General features: G+C 38.4%; 1 long non-coding RNA gene across 1 annotated transcript; it reads right to left on the reverse strand.

Annotated features, from left to right (window-relative positions):
• Positions 1 to 1,631: 1,631 nt before the first annotated feature.
• On the reverse strand, positions 1,632 to 5,080 carry LOC145780123 (uncharacterized). Its single transcript, XR_014290604.1, has 3 exons — positions 5,000 to 5,080; positions 3,031 to 3,140; positions 1,632 to 1,803 (listed from the first exon to the last, which is right to left on the reverse strand). It is a non-coding gene; the product is annotated as an uncharacterized LOC145780123 (long non-coding RNA).
• Between the last annotated feature and the right edge of the window lie 4,409 nt (positions 5,081 to 9,489).

Below are 9,489 nucleotides of genomic sequence, written 5' to 3' on the forward strand. Positions count from 1 at the left end.
AAGATCATGTTTTCTTGGGCATATTTCGGAAATAAAGCTAAGTCTCTATGTTTTCTTGTTAATTCCTGTCTGAGATGTTTAAATGTTTGGTATTGGCAAAACTCGCTCTTGTAATGCAGTTTCGTTTAAAATTAGGCAAGTTTTTTTAGACTGAAACCATCATTCCCAAGCATAAAGAGACTGAAAGCATCATTCTCAATACCGTGACGCCACACGCGTGCCAAAGTGAGGTTGTAACCCCCCAACCCCCCCCCCCCCCTTGGCTACGCCACTGGTCATTGATATCTCAGACTACTTCATGATATCCCAGTATAGTTTTAGTTTAGACTTTATCCAATCCTCTCTCACTAATCACTATAGCCTAATAGGCTTAGAGAACACTATGCCACATTGGCATACCTGGGGTGGTGTAGGTGGATTGGGCCTTGTATTTCGTATTGGCTTAGTCTATAAAACAACATTGTTACAGTAATTGCTTTGACAGAGCAATGCAAAACATATTAAATGCCTTAATCTACGTCGTTAACTACATTATGGCCCATGCCCCCCCCCCCCTGAGTACGCCACAGCATGTGTCAATAAGAGTTTGCAAACAAGAAAGTTTATCACATACTAGCTGAAATTAAATAAGATTTAAAAAAAACTTTATTTAGATCAACTGATTCATTGGCTTGTCAAATCATTGCTCAAAACGATCTATTATACTCATAAGAAGCACATCTCCAATGCTGTATAATGATAAGCTGATTAGGCTACTCAATCTAATGAATAGCCTAAGTACATAGAGACGCGTCAGGCTTATAACAAGCACTAGGCCTACAGTCTATCACTGCATTAAGTGCTTAATTTCAATTCGAGCTAAACAACAACTTTTTCACTGTCCAGGTCTCCTATTCTTATAAAATTCCGCTAACTTGCTGTAATTAGGTAGGCCTACATCATCTATAAAGTATGGAGAAAGTCATCGCGCGTTTGCGGCTGTTATGACGACTTCCGCTAACGGCGCTACATATTCGCGATTTAAAAAAAAAACGCGGGGAGCAACTTTTAAGAATTTAATCGTATTTGCGCAAGCGATCGTTGCACTTTACTTATTTTGTTTACTTGCAAAAGATGTTTTTCACTTATTGGCAACTACCGGTACTTTATTCCATATCAAATTTTAAAATCGACCTGCCCTAATGTACAAGTCTTCGATGGGTAACGCGGCACCACAGCCACACTAAAAATAAATGTAGTTCGCCATGATTATGATACATGCTGTGCTCCACCTTGTGGATATAGGAGCAACCGTCACCTCAAAAACGATATTTTTTCTTGCAGAAATTAGTTCTAAAGAACTTTACTAAAAAGTAATGATTGAAATAAAATTACAAAGTAATGTAAATTTGAACATGATTGTTGAGTTCTTTTATAAAGTGAAGTTCTGACGGTAATACGTCACAGTCGCTGCGTTTATTTGGGGAAGGTTGATAAAGGTTGAGAACCACTCGCCTAAGACTAAATTGTACAAGATAAAGAGATTGAGAGCCACCAGTCTGTACACTGAGTAGGCCGACGCAAAGCTGCTGAAATTCATAGGATACTGTTTTCTTGATCTGGTCTGTAGCCTAAGATAAAGCACAACAATGGACAATCAGCCATCGATTCCGTTTATATTCAAAACATTTTCACTTGAAAATCATTCTCCACTAAATTTCTGCAAAAGCATCAAACATGATTGGATCCCCATCTTCAACAGACTGCTGACGTTGATGACGTCCTTCCGCTGCAACATTGACGCGTTTGCTGGATCGTATCGATCTATAAAAAAAGTTTAAGTGAAATTGGAAAAGTAACCAGGACATAAAAGCATTTCGTTTAAGACGTTTTACATCATGCCTCCAAGCAAAGTGAATCATGTTTATTACGTTATACCTTCTTGTTTGACTCTGGAGTGGGGTTTGTCAACCTTTTGTTACAATTTGTTTGGAAATTCCTCGAAGCCTGTTTCAAACCAATCAATTGCAATATGACTGATTTGTCAATTTTGCTTCACAAATCTATATGGCTTAGCCCACTTGCTTGTATAATTGCTAAGACGTTGATAAGCAACTACGTTAAAAACACAAGTAAGCTACAGCTTAGTCACTCAGTGATGAATCCATTCGAGGATTCAGAAATATTCATCTGAGCAGCAGGTCTCATCAGAATAGGCTGCTGTGAAGTTGTAAGGGGCTTATGTCTTAAACAGCTCTGTTCCATTAGCTCAGTGGTTAAGCGCCAGACTCAAGATCAAGCGGCGCTGGTTCAGCCTTCGGGGTGTGCGCTTGAGCAACGCGTTTCGAGGACTGCTCTCCATTCAGCGACACCAAGTGGATGAAATAATTTCCCGGCCACACAACTTCAAGAACAATCTGACATTTCACTCTGTCAATCTCAGTGACCGGGCCTGCGTCAGTGATTCAAAGCCTTTACAAGTATGCGAAACTGCTAGGAATAACTTTTCAGAAGCTTTTCCAGTCCGAGGATAAATATTCAAAACAAAACAGACTGTAGCCGGACCTGTCAGTGTGCAACAAAGTTTACTTTAGTAGGCTGCACCATGGCCACCTAAAAATATGGCCTGATTTGTCTCATTTTGCAGAAATTTCCAGGTTTTTCTAACTTTGGACAAACGTTTAAATAAATTTTTCTAAAAAGTAGATTTTTACGCTTTCTTTATTCTTTTCTCCAGACGACACAATAGGTTTTAACATTCTCACATGTTAAAAAGCAAAGAAAATTTGATTTCGAAGATTTTAGTCAGACTGTTAATTTTCAATAACAGTCTGATTTTGCGTTTTTTAACTTACTTTTTCTCATTTGCTATTGCTTCCCCAAGGCAACAAAAAAGTTTTATGTCATTAGGAAACCGCAAAAAGTAATAACATCTCAAAAAATGTCAGTCAAGCACTAGCAGTAGCTATAATCAAAATCTGCAAAATGTGACAAATCAGGCCGCATCTCCAGGTGGCCATGGCTGCACAAACTATTTTATTGTTTACTCACACTCGTCGTTTTTGTGGTCTCATCCCTTTTCTCCATTGAACTCCTTCTCCCCTTTGAATATTCATCGCAAGTAGCACGACCAAAATGGCGACAATGATTACTTTGTTCATCTGCAAATAAACAGTCGAAATTACGCTTTAGCAAGAGCATGGGACTGGGACAAGAGAATTCTGACATGCTTTTCCGTCCCTTATTTTGCTTGATGTTGTCAAAATATTTCGTTTTTGTTTGTTTGTCTTACACCATTTCAGTCAATATTACATTTTCTTCTTATAATGTGTCTAACTCTAAAGTGTCATAATTTTCTAAGATTGGTGTTAATTATATTCCAATTAGGCCTATCCTCTATTTATCGGATAAAAATTTCATTTGTTCTTCTCTGGACGATAGCCTCCTGTCACACCACACATAAAATTATTAATTGTCAGATTTTTTCTGTGTTCAAGTTTCGCATTCGATTGTGACAATTAGGAATACGAGAATTTGCTGTAATCTTTTATCAACTGACCTCTATTACCGCACCGCTGTGAGTGATGTCACAGCTGTTTTTGCTATCACAATCTGTCTTCTAATTTCTGTGCTATGCTGCTATCATCGTAAGCGTCTGTTATGACCAGGGCTGTGGAATCGGACGAAGAATACACGACTCCGCTTTCTCGGTTGGTAACTGGCTTACACGGGACACGCCAAAATCTCTCCGACCCCACAGCCATAGTGATGACTTACTACCGGCGTACAGAGACACCGTAGGCTGCTACTTGTATTTTAGTCAGCACCAGAAGTCCGCGAATAGCAAGTTGCGACCTTAATTTGGGTCACAAACCATCCACTCTGGATCGCAAAATAATTTAAACTCACTATAGGCTAAATATTATTTTTGTGCTTACGAAATTGTTTTCTGCAGTTTAATCATCATCACATCGTCACATCATCATTACACAATGTTGAGCGAAAAATAACCACTATTGTTAAAAGCTGTAGGCCTAGTTATTGTAGGCTCGCGACCGCATATCCGGACAACAGATCGACAAACAACTTAACAACTTAGGCACCCTCGAAAACAAACACAAACGTAGAAAGCCAAAAATGAGACGGAGAGACGAAATGAGACGGAGAGACGAGATGAGACGGAGAGACGAAATGAGACGGAGAGACGAGATGAAGAATGTGAACAACCGATTGGTAAAAGATGGTGATGATGAATGATCAAAATTGCCTGGAAGAAGAACAAAAATTAAAAAATGAAAACCGTCAACAGCGATCTACCAGCAAAGCACAATATGCTGACAACGCAAATTTCTAAAAGGATAAGTAGTAATGTACATTGAAACGTTGATACTGCTAAAAAAAATACCAAAAACTTTTTTTTTGCATTGAGAAAGTTATAAAGACGGAGTTTAAAAAATAAAGACCAAAATTACAAACAGAAAAAAAATAGTTTGGTTGCCGTCCCTCAAATTACAGTAAATTTACAGTAGTACCATTTAGTTTTGCATTAGATTGAGTTTCGCTTTTAGCAGCATGATCGTTGCTTACATCACTACTGTATGTACTGTAGATAAACGAACTGTTTTAGCCTGATGCTGCGAGTTCGCTGTGGTAGGCTATAGCGATTTGCGCTAGATTTTGAAACACAGTTTCCTAATCCTGTGCTGTGAAGAAGCTGTGTTCTATACAGAGGCCATAAATCCCGTAGAATGAAATAAATATCATCATTTACTTTTTGATGTGCTGAATTTCATACAATTTTGTGCAGGAAAGTTTATATTGTCAATAGTGCAGTAATATTGAAACTGATATTAAATTACAAACTAATTTTCACAATATAATATGCTTACGAAATATTTGGGTCGCGAAGATTTCAAACGATTGTTTTGGACGCGCCAACAAGTATTTGCGACCCCTGCCCTACACTATGTACAAGTAGTTAGTAAAGTTACACATACACACAGCGACATGAGATACTTACCTTTTAAAAATAATGATCTTAGTAGATTTGAACAGATTTACTTTTGGTAATATACTTTGCTGTAAAGTGTAGACTGAGCCTGCATTGGCATTATAAAGGGCCATCCCATATTATTTATTTCCTTAATTATGAGTGGTTTCCTTCGTTAAAAATCGAAGAAAAGTCTGGACAACCAGCTTATGTTTGTTCTCGCCTAATATCCAGCCATTAATCGATTGAAATCGTCTGAGGCTCAAACAAGTCCGCCCCGATAGCTCAATTGGTTAGCTTGTGATTTCGTGAACGAAGAAGCTTCAAGATCAAGCGGCGCTGGTTCGATTCTCGGGGTATACGCTTGAGTAACGCATTCTCAGTACTGCTCTCCACTCAGTAGCAACTAATGGATGGAATAATTCTCATGGAACAACGCTTCAACAACTGGAAACTTTACCCGAGTCAAACTTTGTAACCGACCCTGCATCAGTGATGCGAGGCCTCTACAAGTATGCGAGACTGCCAGGAATAATTTATCAAAAACTTTGTCAGTCCGAGGATAAAGATTCAAAACCAACCAACCAATCGTGATCAGAAAAGAAAGGACAACAATAAACAACCAGCCATCAATTCCGTTTTTATTAAAACACTTTCACTTGAAAATCATTCTCCACTAAAGTTCTGAAAAAGCATCAAACACGATCGAACTCCCATCTTCAACAAACTGCTGATGTTGATGACGTCCTTCTACTGCAACAGCAATGCTTTCGTTGGATAGAGAAAAGCTATCAAAAAAAAAATGTAAGTGAAATTGGAAAGTAACTCGAAACATATACAGTGGACATTTCTTCTAAGACGTTTTAGGTCATGCCTCCAAGCAAAGTGAATCACGTTTATTACGTCAGGCCTAGTTGGTCGTCGAGGAATTTCCCTTCTCTCAATTGCTGGAAAAATTCTTGCTCGTGGATTATTGAACCGCCTCTTGACTTGAACCATCTTGAGCAAGTCCTTTTCCCTGAACGCCAGTGTGGATTTTGCCAGGGCCGAGGAACTGTAGACATGATCTTTGCGGCCAGACAGCTTCAAGAATAATGCATGAAGCAACACCATAGCCTCTACACTGTCTTTGTTGATTTGACAAAAGGTGTTGATACAGTAAAGCAGGGAAGAAATGTGAAACATCATGCACAGATACGGATGCCCAAATACATATGGCATACATTGTCAATGACAATGAATTCTTTGAAGCCTTTCCACTCACAAATGGTGTTAAACAGGGCTGTGTCTTAGCACCCACTTTGTTTAGCATGATGTTTTCAGCAATGCTAACAGATGCTTTCAGAAATGAAGACTGCAATGATATCGCAATTCGCTATCGTTGCAACTGAAAACTATTTAACCTGAGACACTTCAAAGCAATTACCATAGTGACCGAAACTGTCGTTCAAGAACTTTTGTATGCGGATGATTGTACCTTAAATGCCTATTGTCAAAGTTAAATTCAACAACAAATGACTGAATTCTCTTCTGCTTGCGATAATCTTGAACTAACAATCAGCACTAACAAAACAGAGGCAATGTATCAACCAGCCCCAAGAAAATCGTATGACGAACCAGTCATCACTGTAAACGATCAGAAACTTTATGCCCGTCAAAGCTTCAAGTACCTCGGGAGTACTCTTTCTAACACAGCCACCATTTACATGGAAATCAACAACAGAGTCACCAAAGCAATCGCATTCAATAGATTGAAGTCTAACGTGTGGGAGAGGCTGGGAATCAGGCTGTCCACAAAGCTAAAATATATAAAGCTGTTATTTTGACCACCCTTCTTTATGCGTGTTAGGCTTCGACTCTTTACAAGAGACACGAAAAGCAGATGAACCACTTCCACTTTTCTTGCTTCCAAAAACACATGAAGATTCGATGGCAGGATAAAGTTCCAGACACCGAAGTTCTCAGTAAGGTAAACATGCCTAGCACATTCACCACCATGAAGAAGACACAATTTAAATGAGCAGGTCAGGTCAACCGGATGCCAAACCATCGCATTTCAAAACAACCGATGTACAATGAACTTACAAACGGCAGACGCCAAGTGGGTGGTCGAAGAAAACGTTTCAAAGACACTTTGAAAGCCTCCATAAAAGAATTTTTTATCGACGTTGATTTTTGGGAAGACTTAGCCACAGAACGACCAACATGGCGCAGTCTCATTTCTGAAGGCGCAGAATCAGCAGAGAAACAACGTACGTTATCTGCTGTCAAAAAAAGGCAACAGCGCAAGATCCGAGCCTTGAACGAGAACTCCAGCCAACCATCCTTCCTATGTCCAGCTTGCAGCAGAAGCTTCACCGCATAGATAGCCCTCATCAGTCATCTTCGCAGCCATGCACGCGAATCACTTGCTAAAATTTGGTTCAGACTCGTTGGCTATCTTCGAAAACGAAAGGCGAACATCATCATTACTTGGTTGATTCCTGAACGGAGTTTGTCAACCTCTTATTACTATTACAAACTATTTCATTATTTATTTACTATCGTCGTCGTCGTCGTCGTACCATCCATCCCAACCCTTCTCCCCCTTGAATGTTTAACGTAAGTAGCACGACCAAAATGGCGACAATGACTATTTTGTTCATCTGCAAACAAACAGTCGGGGTTACGCTTTAGCAGAAGCATGAGACTGGGGACACCAGACCAACTCCACAAGCCACCGTTAAAGAAACAATTGTATGTTTGCGGCTCGTCTTTCTTACTCTACTTACTTTAATTGGTTTCGTGTTGTTTGCCCATTTGTGTATACCACTTCATGTGATCTGTTTAACTCCGTTTAACGCAATTACCCTCATTGAACTCTTGTGTATGATGTTGAGTGTTGAACTAGTCAAAAGTATCAATCACTAGGTTGTTTTTTATTTTAATAAATTTAATCTTTAACTAACGTATTAGGCTTACTGTATTTTTGTTCATTCAGATGTAGATAATATTATTGTATAATTGTTATTCGTGGCGAGGCCATCATGTGATGTCAAAAACATTCTATAGGCCTATAAAATTTGTTTTTAATGTAAGCTAGTTCTTTCTGTGAGTGTTATAAAAGTAAACGTAAATATATTAAATCTGTTTGTGTTACTGAGCTTTCAGTAAGCAAACTGAATGTAGGAAATACTGATTTATGTGCAAACAACACAATAATATGAAATCAATATCTTGAAGATTAACTATCCAGTTAAAAAATGTTCATTTTTATAAAAAAAAAAACAGCTCACCCCGGTAGCTACCCATTAGAACCTTGGTGTTGTGTGGGATGCAATTTTACAAAACTTTAACAATTGCAGTGCAGTGTTGTACATCTGCGATGGATTTAACATCTGCCGTTGCTTTGCGGAAAAGCTTAAAACTAATTCTTCAGCAAGTCCGGAACAATTTCAAGCATTGTGAATCCACGAAAAAGCATTATCTGGTCGGCCTACCACGCTTATGTGGCCAAAGTACGCAGCAAACGTGCTCAGTTAAGTGATTGGATTGTTTTCAGATGGCTGGAACCAAGTGATAAATTCAGAGTGCAAACTTTTTATGCAATAATCGATAAGCTAAATGGCGAATTGCTACAACGCATGAAAAAATCTGACAATCTCAGCAACATGTTCTTACATTTTTATTGAACAATCCGTTAATTTTCCTTCCTCTGGCAAGCTATAACCAGAGCATACAATTTTTACGTGATCATGTTCCTGCTGAGTTACTTTTCAATTCTGCGTACGAGTATACTGCATATGTCTAAAGCTGATTCCATTAGCTTAAAATGTAAATTTTTCGAAACAGAATGATGAATAATCAATAAAAAATCAACCAGGTTTGGTAACTACAAAAATTTATTGGTAGAGCTTTCGCCGCCGTAAAGGCGGCTTCATCAGTATTCTTATTCAAATAGAATAAAAAAAAAAAAAAAAAAAAAAAAAAAAAAAAGCTCTAAAAGCTCTAAAGGCTCTAAATTCTAAAGCTCTAAAGGCTCTAAAGCTCTAAAGGCGAAAGCTCTACCAATAAATTTTTGTAGTTACCAAACCTGGTTGATTTTTTATTGATTATTATACGTTTGGTTGAATCCTCTCACATGGATCCTACAATTATTGATGATTAGCAATTCCCATAACACCGAGAAGCCAGAACTGAGGTTAAGAGTCTGCAGAAACCTTTTATTACTAGAATGATGAATGCCTAGCTTCTTGGCTATATCGTGTGATACTAACATAAATATTATCTGTAATCTTCCACTGCTCACAAAGAAGTTAGACATACACACAATAACATGCGCTATCCTCATCTTTTAAATATGCTGATTTTGGCACAGATTTAAAACTTACAGGAAATATACAGCACTTTGCTTTCAACTGACCCAGAAATGAAAAATTATACAACTGGGTGTCTCATGTTATCAATTTTTTCAACATATGAGCGGCTTTCTTCCGTTCAAAGACCAAGAATATTCTAGACGACCAGCTTATGGTTGTGCT

The sequence above is a fragment of the Aplidium turbinatum genome, chromosome 11 (assembly GCF_918807975.1).
Source record: "Aplidium turbinatum chromosome 11, kaAplTurb1.1, whole genome shotgun sequence".
NCBI classification, from domain to species: domain Eukaryota; kingdom Metazoa; phylum Chordata; class Ascidiacea; order Aplousobranchia; family Polyclinidae; genus Aplidium; species Aplidium turbinatum.